At 37.6% G+C, this 13,380-nt stretch overlaps 23 non-coding genes across 23 annotated transcripts; all 23 read right to left on the bottom strand.

The window, feature by feature from the left end:
* Positions 1 to 86: 86 nt before the first annotated feature.
* Positions 87 to 159, bottom strand: AC3HAE_038890 (transfer RNA phenylalanine (anticodon GAA)). The gene has a single exon. It is a non-coding gene; the product is annotated as a tRNA-Phe (tRNA).
* A 353-nt stretch (positions 160 to 512) lies between these two features.
* Positions 513 to 585, bottom strand: AC3HAE_038889 (transfer RNA phenylalanine (anticodon GAA)). Its single transcript has one exon. It is a non-coding gene; the product is annotated as a tRNA-Phe (tRNA).
* A 1,192-nt stretch (positions 586 to 1,777) lies between these two features.
* On the bottom strand, positions 1,778 to 1,850 carry AC3HAE_038887 (transfer RNA phenylalanine (anticodon GAA)). The gene has a single exon. It is a non-coding gene; the product is annotated as a tRNA-Phe (tRNA).
* Positions 1,851 to 2,203: 353 nt separating this feature from the next.
* AC3HAE_038885 (transfer RNA phenylalanine (anticodon GAA)) lies at positions 2,204 to 2,276 on the bottom strand. Its single transcript has one exon. It is a non-coding gene; the product is annotated as a tRNA-Phe (tRNA).
* A 994-nt stretch (positions 2,277 to 3,270) lies between these two features.
* On the bottom strand, positions 3,271 to 3,343 carry AC3HAE_038884 (transfer RNA phenylalanine (anticodon GAA)). Its single transcript has one exon. It is a non-coding gene; the product is annotated as a tRNA-Phe (tRNA).
* Positions 3,344 to 3,696: 353 nt separating this feature from the next.
* Positions 3,697 to 3,769, bottom strand: AC3HAE_038883 (transfer RNA phenylalanine (anticodon GAA)). Its single transcript has one exon. It is a non-coding gene; the product is annotated as a tRNA-Phe (tRNA).
* Positions 3,770 to 4,122: 353 nt separating this feature from the next.
* Positions 4,123 to 4,195, bottom strand: AC3HAE_038882 (transfer RNA phenylalanine (anticodon GAA)). The gene has a single exon. It is a non-coding gene; the product is annotated as a tRNA-Phe (tRNA).
* Positions 4,196 to 4,548: 353 nt separating this feature from the next.
* On the bottom strand, positions 4,549 to 4,621 carry AC3HAE_038881 (transfer RNA phenylalanine (anticodon GAA)). The gene has a single exon. It is a non-coding gene; the product is annotated as a tRNA-Phe (tRNA).
* A 353-nt stretch (positions 4,622 to 4,974) lies between these two features.
* On the bottom strand, positions 4,975 to 5,047 carry AC3HAE_038880 (transfer RNA phenylalanine (anticodon GAA)). Its single transcript has one exon. It is a non-coding gene; the product is annotated as a tRNA-Phe (tRNA).
* A 1,192-nt stretch (positions 5,048 to 6,239) lies between these two features.
* Positions 6,240 to 6,312, bottom strand: AC3HAE_038879 (transfer RNA phenylalanine (anticodon GAA)). The gene has a single exon. It is a non-coding gene; the product is annotated as a tRNA-Phe (tRNA).
* A 353-nt stretch (positions 6,313 to 6,665) lies between these two features.
* On the bottom strand, positions 6,666 to 6,738 carry AC3HAE_038878 (transfer RNA phenylalanine (anticodon GAA)). Its single transcript has one exon. It is a non-coding gene; the product is annotated as a tRNA-Phe (tRNA).
* Positions 6,739 to 7,732: 994 nt separating this feature from the next.
* AC3HAE_038877 (transfer RNA phenylalanine (anticodon GAA)) lies at positions 7,733 to 7,805 on the bottom strand. Its single transcript has one exon. It is a non-coding gene; the product is annotated as a tRNA-Phe (tRNA).
* A 353-nt stretch (positions 7,806 to 8,158) lies between these two features.
* On the bottom strand, positions 8,159 to 8,231 carry AC3HAE_038874 (transfer RNA phenylalanine (anticodon GAA)). The gene has a single exon. It is a non-coding gene; the product is annotated as a tRNA-Phe (tRNA).
* Positions 8,232 to 8,584: 353 nt separating this feature from the next.
* Positions 8,585 to 8,657, bottom strand: AC3HAE_038873 (transfer RNA phenylalanine (anticodon GAA)). The gene has a single exon. It is a non-coding gene; the product is annotated as a tRNA-Phe (tRNA).
* A 353-nt stretch (positions 8,658 to 9,010) lies between these two features.
* Positions 9,011 to 9,083, bottom strand: AC3HAE_038872 (transfer RNA phenylalanine (anticodon GAA)). Its single transcript has one exon. It is a non-coding gene; the product is annotated as a tRNA-Phe (tRNA).
* A 352-nt stretch (positions 9,084 to 9,435) lies between these two features.
* On the bottom strand, positions 9,436 to 9,508 carry AC3HAE_038871 (transfer RNA phenylalanine (anticodon GAA)). The gene has a single exon. It is a non-coding gene; the product is annotated as a tRNA-Phe (tRNA).
* A 353-nt stretch (positions 9,509 to 9,861) lies between these two features.
* AC3HAE_038870 (transfer RNA phenylalanine (anticodon GAA)) lies at positions 9,862 to 9,934 on the bottom strand. Its single transcript has one exon. It is a non-coding gene; the product is annotated as a tRNA-Phe (tRNA).
* A 353-nt stretch (positions 9,935 to 10,287) lies between these two features.
* Positions 10,288 to 10,360, bottom strand: AC3HAE_038869 (transfer RNA phenylalanine (anticodon GAA)). Its single transcript has one exon. It is a non-coding gene; the product is annotated as a tRNA-Phe (tRNA).
* A 353-nt stretch (positions 10,361 to 10,713) lies between these two features.
* On the bottom strand, positions 10,714 to 10,786 carry AC3HAE_038868 (transfer RNA phenylalanine (anticodon GAA)). The gene has a single exon. It is a non-coding gene; the product is annotated as a tRNA-Phe (tRNA).
* Positions 10,787 to 11,139: 353 nt separating this feature from the next.
* AC3HAE_038867 (transfer RNA phenylalanine (anticodon GAA)) lies at positions 11,140 to 11,212 on the bottom strand. Its single transcript has one exon. It is a non-coding gene; the product is annotated as a tRNA-Phe (tRNA).
* A 994-nt stretch (positions 11,213 to 12,206) lies between these two features.
* Positions 12,207 to 12,279, bottom strand: AC3HAE_038866 (transfer RNA phenylalanine (anticodon GAA)). The gene has a single exon. It is a non-coding gene; the product is annotated as a tRNA-Phe (tRNA).
* A 353-nt stretch (positions 12,280 to 12,632) lies between these two features.
* AC3HAE_038865 (transfer RNA phenylalanine (anticodon GAA)) lies at positions 12,633 to 12,705 on the bottom strand. Its single transcript has one exon. It is a non-coding gene; the product is annotated as a tRNA-Phe (tRNA).
* A 352-nt stretch (positions 12,706 to 13,057) lies between these two features.
* Positions 13,058 to 13,130, bottom strand: AC3HAE_038862 (transfer RNA phenylalanine (anticodon GAA)). Its single transcript has one exon. It is a non-coding gene; the product is annotated as a tRNA-Phe (tRNA).
* Positions 13,131 to 13,380: the final 250 nt, after the last annotated feature.

Genomic DNA, 13,380 nt, shown 5'->3' with positions numbered 1-13,380 from the left:
GGGGTAAAAATAAATCAAGTTTTACACAAGCCTTAGCAGATCAACACACATGGATTAAAAACCAACAGGTGAGCCTGATGTTCAACTGCCGAAACCAGGGATCGAACCAGGGACATTTAGATCTTCAGTCTAACGCTCTCCCAACTGAGCTATTTCGGCACTATCTTACTACAACCAACCACATTCAATCAGAATAACTTACACTGTGGGGAATAAAAATAAACTTTAACAATAACATTAGAAGTTCATCACTCACAGGAAATTAAAAAAAGATGGCAAATCAAGGCATCCAGAGGATATACTGCCGAAACCAGGGATCGAACCAGGGACATTTAGATCTTCAGTCTAACGCTATCGAAATTGACCTATTTCGGTTTAAAAAAATGCACAAACAACAGCATTCAAAAAGAATACCTTAAAAAGTGGGGGGTAAAAATAAACTAACTTTTACACAAGCCTTAGCAGATCAACACACATGGATTAAAAACCAACAGGTGAGCCTGATGTTCAACTGCCGAAACCAGGGATCGAACCAGGGACATTTAGATCTTCAGTCTAACGCTCTCCCAACTGAGCTATTTCGGCACTACCTTACAACAACCAACCACATTCAATCAGAATAACTTACACTGTGGGGAATAAAAATAAACTTTAACAATAACATTAGAAGTTCAACACTCACAGGAAATTAAAAAAAGAAGGCAAATCATGGCATACAGAGCATATACTGCCGAAAACAGGGATCGAACCAGGGATATATAGATCTTCAGTCTAACGCTATCGAAATTGACCTATTTCGGTTTAAAAAAATGCACAAACAACAGCTTTCAAAAAGAATACCTTAAAAAGTGGGGGGTAAAAATAAATCAAGTTTTACACAAGCCTTAGCAGATCAACACACATGGATTAAAAACCAACAGGTGAGCCTGATGTTCAACTGCCGAAACCAGTGATCGAGCCAGGGACATTTAGATCTTCAGTCTAACGCTCTCCCAACTGAGCTATTTCGGCACTATTTTAAAACAAAAAACCAAATTCAATCAGAATAACTTACACTGTGGGGAATAAAAATAAACTTTAACAATAACATTAGAAGTTCAACACTCACAGGAAATTAAAAAAAGATGGCAAATCAAGGCATCCAGAGGATATACTGCCGAAACCAGGGATCGAACCAGGGACATTTAGATCTTCAGTCTAACGCTATCAAAATTGACCTATTTCGGTTTAAAAAAATGCACAAACAACAGCATTCAAAAAGAATACCTTAAAAAGTGGGGGGTAAAAATAAATCAAGTTTTACACAAGCCTTAGCAGATCAACACACATGGATTAAAAAACAACAGGTGAGCCTGATGTTCAACTGCCGAAACCAGGGACATTTAGATCTTCAGTCTAACGCTCTCCCAACTGAGCTATTTCGGCACTATCTAGCTACAACCAACCACATTGAATCAGAATAACTTACACTGTGGGGAATAAAAATAAACTTTAACAATAACATTAGAAGTTCAACACTCACAGGAAATTAAAAAAGAAGGCAAATCATGGCATACAGAGCATATACTGCCAAAAACAGGGATCGAACCAGGGACATTTAGATCTTCAGTCTAACGCTATCGAAATTGACCTATTTCGGTTTAAAAAAATGCACAAACAACAGCATTCAAAAAGAATACCTTAAAAAGTGGGGGGTAAAAATAAACTAACTTTTACACAAGCCTTAGCAGATCAACACACATGGATTAAAAACCAACAGGTGAGCCTGATGTTCAACTGCCGAAACCAGGGATCGAACCAGGGACATTTAGATCTTCAGTCTAACGCTCTCCCAACTGAGCTATTTCGGCACTAGTTTAATACAAAAAACCACATTCAATCAGAATAACTTACACTGTGGGGAATAAAAATAAACTTCAACAACAAGATTAGAAGATCAACACTTACAGGAATTTAAAAAAAGATGGCAAATCATGGCATCCAGAGGATATACTGCCGAAACCAGGGATCGAACCAGGGATATTTAGATCTTCAGTCTAACGCTATCGAAATTGACCTATTTCGGTTTAAAAAAATGCACAAACAACAGCATTCAAAAAGAATACCTTAAAAAGTGGGGGGTAAAAATAAATCAAGTTTTACACAAGCCTTAGCAGATCAACACACATGGATTAAAAACCAACAGGTGAGCCTGATGTTCAACTGCCGAAACCAGGGATCGAACCAGGGACATTTAGATCTTCAGTCTAACGCTCTCCCAACTGAGCTATTTCGGCACTATCAAACTACAACCAACCACAATCAATCAGAATAATTTACACTGTGGGGAATAAAAATAAACTTTAACAATAACATTAGAAGTTCAACACTCACAGGAAATTAAAAAAGAAGGCAAATCATGGCATACAGAGCATATACTGCCAAAAACCGGGATCGAACCAGGGACATTTAGATATTCAGTCTAACGCTCTCCCAACTGAGCTATTTCGGCACTGTTTTAAAACAAAAAACCACATTCAATCAGAATAACTTACACTGTGGGGAATAAAAATAAACTTTAACAATAACATTAGAAGTTCAACACTCACAGGAAATTAAAAAAAGATGGTAAATCAAGGCATCCAGAGGATATACTGCCGAAACCAGGGATCGAACCAGGGACATTTAGATCTTCAGTCTAACGCTATCGAAATTGACCTATTTCGGTTTAAAAAAATGCACAAACAACAGCATTCAAAAAGAATACCTTAAAAAGTGGGGGGTAAAAATAAACTAACTTTTACACAAGCCTTAGCAGATCAACACACATGGATTAAAAACCAACAGGTGAGCCTGATGTTCAACTGCCGAAACCAGGGATCAAACCAGGGACATTTAGATCTTCAGTCTAACGCTCTCCCAACTGAGCTATTTCTGCACTACCTTCCTACAACCAACCACATTCAATCAGAATAACTTACACTGTGGGGAATAAAAATAAACTTTAACAATAACATTAGAAGTTCAACACTCACAGGAAATTAAAAAAAGAAGGCAAATCATGGCATACAGAGCATAAACTGCCGAAAACAGGGATCGAACCAGGGATATTTAGATCTTCAGTCTAACGCTATTGAAATTGACCTATTTCGGTTTAAAAAAATGCACAAACAACAGCTTTCGAAAAGAATACCTTAAAAAGTGGGGGGTAAAAATAAATCAAGTTTTACACAAGCCTTAGCAGATCAACACACATGGATTAAAAACCAACAGGTGAGCCTGATGTTCAACTGCCGAAACCAGGGATCGAACCAGGGACATTTAGATCTTCAGTCTAACGCTCTCCCAACTGAGCTATTTCGGCACTATTTTAAAACAAAAAACCACATTCAATCAGAATAACTTACACTGTGGGGAATAAAAATAAACTTTAACAATAACATTAGAAGTTCAACACTCACAGGAAATTAAAAAAAGATGGCAAATCAAGGCATCCAGAGGATATACTGCCGAAACCAGGGATCGAACCAGGGACATTTAGATCTTCAGTCTAACGCTATCGAAATTGACCTATTTCGGTTTAAAAAAATGCACAAACAACAGCATTCAAAAAGAATACCTTAAAAAGTGGGGGGTAAAAATAAGCTAACTTTTACACAAGCCTTAGCAGATCAACACACACGGATTAAAAACCAACAGGTGAGCCTGATGTTCAACTGCCGAAACCAGGGATCGAACCAGGGACATTTAGATCTTCAGTCTAACGCTCTCCCAACTGAGCTATTTCGGCACTACCTTACTACAACCAACCACAGTCAATCAGAATAACTTACACTGTGGGGAATAAAAATAAACTTTAACAATAACATTAGAAGTTCAACACTCACAGGAAATTAAAAAAAGATGGCAAATCATGGCATCCAGAGGATATACTGCCGAAACCAGGGATCGAACCAGGGACATTTAGATCTTCAGTCTAACGCTATCGAAATTGACCTATTTCGGTTTAAAAAAATGCACAAACAACAGCTTTCAAAAAGAATACCTTAAAAAGTGGGGGGTAAAAATAAATCAAGTTTTACACAAGCCTTAGCAGATCAACACACATGGATTAAAAACCAACAGGTGAGCCTGATGTTCAACTGCCGAAACCAGGGATCGAACCAGGGACATTTAGATCTTCAGTCTAACGCTCTCCCAACTGAGCTATTTCGGCACTATTGTAAAACAAAAAACCACATTCAATCAGAATAACTTACACTGTGGGGAATAAAAATAAACTTTAACAATAACATTAGAAGTTCAACACTCACAGGAAATTAAAAAAAGATGGCAAATCAAGGCATCCAGAGGATATACTGCCGAAACCAGGGATCGAACCAGGGACATTTAGATCTTCAGTCTAACGCTATCGAAATTGACCTATTTCGGTTTAAAAAAATGCACAAACAACAGCATTCAAAAAGAATACCTTAAAAAGTGGGGGGTAAAAATAAATCAAGTTTTACACAAGCCTTAGCAGATCAACACACATGGATTAAAAACCAACAGGTGAGCCTGATGTTCAACTGCCGAAACCAGGGATCGAACCAGGGACATTTAGATCTTCAGTCTAACGCTCTCCCAACTGAGCTATTTCGGCACTATCTTACTACAACCAACCACATTCAATCAGAATAACTTACACTGTGGGGAATAAAAATAAACTTTAACAATAACATTAGAAGTTCAACACTCACAGGAAATTAAAAAAAGATGGCAAATCAAGGCATCCAGAGGATATACTGCCGAAACCAGGGATCGAACCAGGGACATTTAGATCTTCAGTCTAACGCTATCGAAATTGACCTATTTCGGTTTAAAAAAATGCACAAACAACAGCATTCAAAAAGAATACCTTAAAAAGTGGGGGGTAAAAATAAACTAACTTTTACACAAGCCTTAGCAGATCAACACACATGGATTAAAAACCAACAGGTGAGCCTGATGTTCAACTGCCGAAACCAGGGATCGAACCAGGGACATTTAGATCTTCAGTCTAACGCTCTCCCAACTGAGCTATTTCGGCACTACCTTACAACAACCAACCACATTCAATCAGAATAACTTACACTGTGGGGAATAAAAATAAACTTTAACAATAACATTAGAAGTTCAACACTCACAGGAAATTAAAAAAAGAAGGCAAATCATGGCATACAGAGCATATACTGCCGAAAACAGGGATCGAACCAGGGATATATAGATCTTCAGTCTAACGCTATCGAAATTGACCTATTTCGGTTTAAAAAAATGCACAAACAACAGCTTTCAAAAAGAATACCTTAAAAAGTGGGGGGTAAAAATAAATCAAGTTTTACACAAGCCTTAGCAGATCAACACACATGGATTAAAAACCAACAGGTGAGCCTGATGTTCAACTGCCGAAACCAGTGATCGAGCCAGGGACATTTAGATCTTCAGTCTAACGCTCTCCCAACTGAGCTATTTCGGCACTATTTTAAAACAAAAAACCACATTCAATCAGAATAACTTACACTGTGGGGAATAAAAATAAACTTTAACAATAACATTAGAAGTTCAACACTCACAGGAAATTAAAAAAAGATGGCAAATCAAGGCATCCAGAGGATATACTGCCGAAACCAGGGATCGAACCAGGGACATTTAGATCTTCAGTCTAACGCTATCAAAATTGACCTATTTCGGTTTAAAAAAATGCACAAACAACAGCATTCAAAAAGAATACCTTAAAAAGTGGGGGGTAAAAATAAATCAAGTTTTACACAAGCCTTAGCAGATCAACACACATGGATTAAAAAACAACAGGTGAGCCTGATGTTCAACTGCCGAAACCAGGGACATTTAGATCTTCAGTCTAACGCTCTCCCAACTGAGCTATTTCGGCACTATCTAGCTACAACCAACCACATTGAATCAGAATAACTTACACTGTGGGGAATAAAAATAAACTTTAACAATAACATTAGAAGTTCAACACTCACAGGAAATTAAAAAAGAAGGCAAATCATGGCATACAGAGCATATACTGCCAAAAACAGGGATCGAACCAGGGACATTTAGATCTTCAGTCTAACGCTATCGAAATTGACCTATTTCGGTTTAAAAAAATGCACAAACAACAGCATTCAAAAAGAATACCTTAAAAAGTGGGGGGTAAAAATAAACTAACTTTTACACAAGCCTTAGCAGATCAACACACATGGATTAAAAACCAACAGGTGAGCCTGATGTTCAACTGCCGAAACCAGGGATCGAACCAGGGACATTTAGATCTTCAGTCTAACGCTCTCCCAACTGAGCTATTTCGGCACTAGTTTAATACAAAAAACCACATTCAATCAGAATAACTTACACTGTGGGGAATAAAAATAAACTTCAACAACAAGATTAGAAGATCAACACTTACAGGAATTTAAAAAAAGATGGCAAATCATGGCATCCAGAGGATATACTGCCGAAACCAGGGATCGAACCAGGGATATTTAGATCTTCAGTCTAACGCTATCGAAATTGACCTATTTCGGTTTAAAAAAATGCACAAACAACAGCATTCAAAAAGAATACCTTAAAAAGTGGGGGGTAAAAATAAATCAAGTTTTACACAAGCCTTAGCAGATCAACACACATGGAATAAAAATCAACAGGTGAGCCTGATGTTCAACTGCCGAAACCAGGGATCGAACCAGGGACATTTAGATCTTCAGTCTAACGCTCTCCCAACTGAGCTATTTCGGCACTATCAAACTACAACCAACCACAATCAATCAGAATAATTTACACTGTGGGGAATAAAAATAAACTTTAACAATAACATTAGAAGTTCAACACTCACAGGAAATTAAAAAAGAAGGCAAATCATGGCATACAGAGCATATACTGCCAAAAACCGGGATCGAACCAGGGACATTTAGATCTTCAGTCTAACGCTCTCCCAACTGAGCTATTTCGGCACTGTTTTAAAACAAAAAACCACATTCAATCAGAATAACTTACACTGTGGGGAATAAAAATAAACTTTAACAATAACATTAGAAGTTCAACACTCACAGGAAATTAAAAAAAGATGGTAAATCAAGGCATCCAGAGGATATACTGCCGAAACCAGGGATCGAACCAGGGACATTTAGATCTTCAGTCTAACGCTATCGAAATTGACCTATTTCGGTTTAAAAAAATGCACAAACAACAGCATTCAAAAAGAATACCTTAAAAAGTGGGGGGTAAAAATAAACTAACTTTTACACAAGCCTTAGCAGATCAACACACATGGATTAAAAACCAACAGGTGAGCCTGATGTTCAACTGCCGAAACCAGGGATCAAACCAGGGACATTTAGATCTTCAGTCTAACGCTCTCCCAACTGAGCTATTTCTGCACTACCTTCCTACAACCAACCACATTCAATCAGAATAACTTACACTGTGGGGAATAAAAATAAACTTTAACAATAACATTAGAAGTTCAACACTCACAGGAAATTAAAAAAAGAAGGCAAATCATGGCATACAGAGCATATACTGCCGAAAACAGGGATCGAACCAGGGATATTTAGATCTTCAGTCTAACGCTATTGAAATTGACCTATTTCGGTTTAAAAAAATGCACAAACAACAGCTTTCGAAAAGAATACCTTAAAAAGTGGGGGGTAAAAATAAATCAAGTTTTACACAAGCCTTAGCAGATCAACACACATGGATTAAAAACCAACAGGTGAGCCTGATGTTCAACTGCCGAAACCAGGGATCGAACCAGGGACATTTAGATCTTCAGTCTAACGCTCTCCCAACTGAGCTATTTCGGCACTATTTTAAAACAAAAAACCACATTCAATCAGAATAACTTACACTGTGGGGAATAAAAATAAACTTTAACAATAACATTAGAAGTTCAACACTCACAGGAAATTAAAAAAAGATGGCAAATCAAGGCATCCAGAGGATATACTGCCGAAACCAGGGATCGAACCAGGGACATTTAGATCTTCAGTCTAACGCTATCGAAATTGACCTATTTCGGTTTAAAAAAATGCACAAACAACAGCATTCAAAAAGAATACCTTAAAAAGTGGGGGGTAAAAATAAGCTAACTTTTACACAAGCCTTAGCAGATCAACACACACGGATTAAAAACCAACAGGTGAGCCTGATGTTCAACTGCCGAAACCAGGGATCGAACCAGGGACATTTAGATCTTCAGTCTAACGCTCTCCCAACTGAGCTATTTCGGCACTACCTTACTACAACCAACCACAGTCAATCAGAATAACTTACACTGTGGGGAATAAAAATAAACTTTAACAATAACATTAGAAGTTCAACACTCACAGGAAATTAAAAAAAGATGGCAAATCATGGCATCCAGAGGATATACTGCCGAAACCAGGGATCGAACCAGGGACATTTAGATCTTCAGTCTAACGCTATCGAAATTGACCTATTTCGGTTTAAAAAAATGCACAAACAACAGCTTTCAAAAAGAATACCTTAAAAAGTGGGGGGTAAAAATAAATCAAGTTTTACACAAGCCTTAGCAGATCAACACACATGGATTAAAAACCAACAGGTGAGCCTGATGTTCAACTGCCGAAACCAGGGATCGAACCAGGGACATTTAGATCTTCAGTCTAACGCTCTCCCAACTGAGCTATTTCGGCACTATTGTAAAACAAAAAACCACATTCAATCAGAATAACTTACACTGTGGGGAATAAAAATAAACTTTAACAATAACATTAGAAGTTCAACACTCACAGGAAATTAAAAAAAGATGGCAAATCAAGGCATCCAGAGGATATACTGCCGAAACCAGGGATCGAACCAGGGACATTTAGATCTTCAGTCTAACGCTATCGAAATTGACCTATTTCGGTTTAAAAAAATGCACAAACAACAGCATTCAAAAAGAATACCTTAAAAAGTGGGGGGTAAAAATAAATCAAGTTTTACACAAGCCTTAGCAGATCAACACACATGGATTAAAAACCAACAGGTGAGCCTGATGTTCAACTGCCGAAACCAGGGATCGAACCAGGGACATTTAGATCTTCAGTCTAACGCTCTCCCAACTGAGCTATTTCGGCACTATCTAGCTACAACCAACCACATTGAATCAGAATAACTTACACTGTGGGGAATAAAAATATACTTTAACAATAACATTAGAAGTTCAACACTCACAGGAAATTAAAAAAGAAGGCAAATCATGGCATACAGAGCATATACTGCCAAAAACAGGGATCGAACCAGGGACATTTAGATCTTCAGTCTAACGCTATCGAAATTGACCTATTTCGGTTTAAAAAAATGCACAAACAACAGCATTCAAAAAGAATACCTTAAAAAGTGGGGGGTAAAAATAAACTAACTTTTACACAAGCCTTAGCAGATCAACACACATGGATTAAAAACCAACAGGTGAGCCTGATGTTCAACTGCCGAAACCAGGGATCAAACCAGGGACATTTAGATCTTCAGTCTAACGCTCTCCCAACTGAGCTATTTCGGCACTATCTTACTACAACCAACCACATTCAATCAGAATAACTTACACTGTGGGGAATAAAAATAAACTTTAACAATAACATTAGAAGTTCAACACTCACAGGAAATTAAAAAAAGAAGGCAAATCATGGCATACAGAGCATATACTGCCGAAAACAGGGATCGAACCAGGGATATTTAGATCTTCAGTCTAACGCTATCGAAATTGACCTATTTCGGTTTAAAAAAATGCACAAACAACAGCTTTCAAAAAGAATACCTTAAAAAGTGGGGGGTAAAAATAAATCAAGTTTTACACAAGCCTTAGCAGATCAACACACATGGATTAAAAACCAACAGGTGAGCCTGATGTTCAACTGCCGAAACCAGGGATCGAACCAGGGACATTTAGATCTTCAGTCTAACGCTCTCCCAACTGAGCTATTTCGGCAGTATTTTAAAACAAAAAACCACATTCAATCAGAATAACTTACACTGTGGGGAATAAAAATAAACTTTAACAATAACATTAGAAGTTCAACACTCACAGGAAATTAAAAAAAGATGGCAAATCAAGGCATCCAGAGGATATACTGCCGAAACCAGGGATCGAACCAGGGACATTTAGATCTTCAGTCTAACGCTATCGAAATTGACCTATTTCGGTTTAAAAAAATGCACAAACAAAAGCATTCAAAAAGAATACCTTAAAAAGTGGGGGGTAAAAATAAGCTAACTTTTACACAAGCCTTAGCAGATCAACACACACGGATTAAAAACCAACAGGTGAGCCTGATGTTCAACTGCCGAAACCAGGGATCGAACCAGGGACATTTAGATCTTCAGTCTAACGCTCTCCCAACTGAGCTATTTCGGCACTACCTTACTACAACCAACCACATTCAATCAGAATAACTTACACTGTGGGGAATAAAAATAAACTTTAACAATAACATTAGAAGTTCAACACTCACAGGAAATTAAAAAAAGATGGCAAATCATGGCATCCAGAGGATATACTGCCGAAACCAGGGATCGAACCAGGGACATTTAAATCTTCAGTCTAACGCTATCGAAATTGACCTATTTCGGTTTAAAAAAATGCACAAACAACAGCATTCAAAAAGAATACCTTAAAAAGTGGGGGGTAAAAATAAACTAACTTTTACACAAGCCTTAGCAGATCAACACACATGGATTAAAAACCAACAGGTGAGCCTGATGTTCAACTGCCGAAACCAGGGATCGAACCAGGGACATTTAGATCTTCAGTCTAACGCTCTCCCAACTGAGCTATTTCGGCACTAGTTTAATACAAAAAACCACATTCAATCAGAATAACTTACACTGTGGGGAATAAAAATAAACTTCAACAACAAGATTAGAAGATCAACACTTACAGGAATTTAAAAAAAGATGGCAAATCATGGCATCCAGAGGATATACTGCCGAAACCAGGGATCGAACCAGGGATATTTAGATCTTCAGTCTAACGCTATCGAAATTGACCTATTTCGGTTTAAAAAAATGCACAAACAACAGCATTCAAAAAGAATACCTTAAAAAGTGGGGGGTAAAAATAAATCAAGTTTTACACAAGCCTTAGCAGATCAACACACATGGATTAAAAACCAACAGGTGAGCCTGATGTTCAACTGCCGAAACCAGGGATCGAACCAGGGACATTTAGATCTTCAGTCTAAGGCTCTCCCAACTGAGCTATTTCGGCACTATCAAACTACAACCAACCACAATCAATCAGAATAATTTACACTGTGGGGAATAAAAATAAACTTTAACAATAACATTAGAAGTTCAACACTCACAGGAAATTAAAAAAGAAGGCAAATCATGGCATACAGAGCATATACTGCCAAAAACCGGGATCGAACCAGGGACATTTAGATCTTCAGTCTAACGCTCTCCCAACTGAGCTATTTCGGCACTGTTTTAAAACAAAAAACCACATTCAATCAGAATAACTTACACTGTGGGGAATAAAAATAAACTTTAACAATAACATTAGAAGTTCAACACTCACAGGAAATTAAAAAAAGATGGTAAATCAAGGCATCCAGAGGATATACTGCCGAAACCAGGGATCGAACCAGGGACATTTAGATCTTCAGTCTAACGCTATCGAAATTGACCTATTTCGGTTTAAAAAAATGCACAAACAACAGCATTCAAAAAGAATACCTTAAAAAGTGGGGGGTAAAAATAAACTAACTTTTACACAAGCCTTAGCAGATCAACACACATGGATTAAAAACCAACAGGTGAGCCTGATGTTCAACTGCCGAAACCAGGGATCAAACCAGGGACATTTAGATCTTCAGTCTAACGCTCTCCCAACTGAGCTATTTCTGCACTACCTTCCTACAACCAACCACATTCAATCAGAATAACTTACACTGTGGGGAATAAAAATAAACTTTAACAATAACATTAGAAGTTCAACACTCACAGGAAATTAAAAAAAGAAGGCAAATCATGGCATACAGAGCATATACTGCCGAAAACAGGGATCGAACCAGGGATATTTAGATCTTCAGTCTAACGCTATTGAAATTGACCTATTTCGGTTTAAAAAAATGCACAAACAACAGCTTTCAAAAAGAATACCTTAAAAAGTGGGGGGTAAAAATAAATCAAGTTTTACACAAGCCTTAGCAGATCAACACACATGGATTAAAAACCAACAGGTGAGCCTGATGTTCAACTGCCGAAACCAGGGATCGAACCAGGGACATTTAGATCTTCAGTCTAACGCTCTCCCAACTGAGCTATTTCGGCACTATTGTAAAACAAAAAACCACATTCAATCAGAATAACTTACACTGTGGGGAATAAAAATAAACTTTAACAATAACATTAGAAGTTCAACACTCACAGGAAATTAAAAAAAGATGGCAAATCAAGGCATCCAGAGGATATACTGCCGAAACCAGGGATCGAACCAGGGACATTTAGATCTTCAGTCTAACTCTATCGAAATTGACCTATTTCGGTTTAAAAAAATGCACAAACAACAGCATTCAAAAAGAATACCTTAAAAAGTGGGGGGTAAAAATAAATCAAGTTTTACACAAGCCTTAGCAGATCAACACACATGGATTAAAAACCAACAGGTGAGCCTGATGTTCAACTGCCGAAACCAGGAATCGAACCAGGGACATTTAGATCTTCAGTCTAACGCTCTCCCAACTGAGCTATTTCGGCACTATCTAGCTACAACCAACCACATTGAATCAGAATAACTTACACTGTGGGGAATAAAAATATACTTTAACAATAACATTAGAAGTTCAACACTCACAGGAAATTAAAAAAGAAGGCAAATCATGGCATACAGAGCATATACTGCCAAAAACAGGGATCGAACCAGGGACATTTAGATCTTCAGTCTAACGCTATCGAAATTGACCTATTTCGGTTTAAAAAAATGCACAAACAACAGCATTCAAAAAGAATACCTTAAAAAGTGGGGGGTAAAAATAAACTAACTTTTACACAAGCCTTAGCAGATCAACACACATGGATTAAAAACCAACAGGTGAGCCTGATGTTCAACTGCCGAAACCAGGGATCAAACCAGGGACATTTAGATCTTCAGTCTAACGCTCTCCCAACTGAGCTATTTCGGCACTATCTTACTACAACCAACCACATTCAATCAGAATAACTTACACTGTGGGGAATAAAAATAAACTTTAACAATAACATTAGAAGTTCAACACTCACAGGAAATTAAAAAAAGAAGGCAAATCATGGCATACAGAGCATATACTGCCGAAAACAGGGATCGAACCAGGGATATTTAGATCTTCAGTCTAACGCTATCGAAATTGACCTATTTCGGTTTAAAAAAATGCACAAACAACAGCTTTCAAAAAG

This window comes from Micromesistius poutassou (genome assembly GCF_964030765.1).
Source record: "Micromesistius poutassou genome assembly, chromosome: 23".
Classification (NCBI taxonomy): Eukaryota; Metazoa; Chordata; class Actinopteri; order Gadiformes; family Gadidae; genus Micromesistius; species Micromesistius poutassou.
The sequence above is the reverse complement of the archived record's forward strand: the minus strand, read 5'-3'. Positions and strand labels throughout refer to the sequence as shown.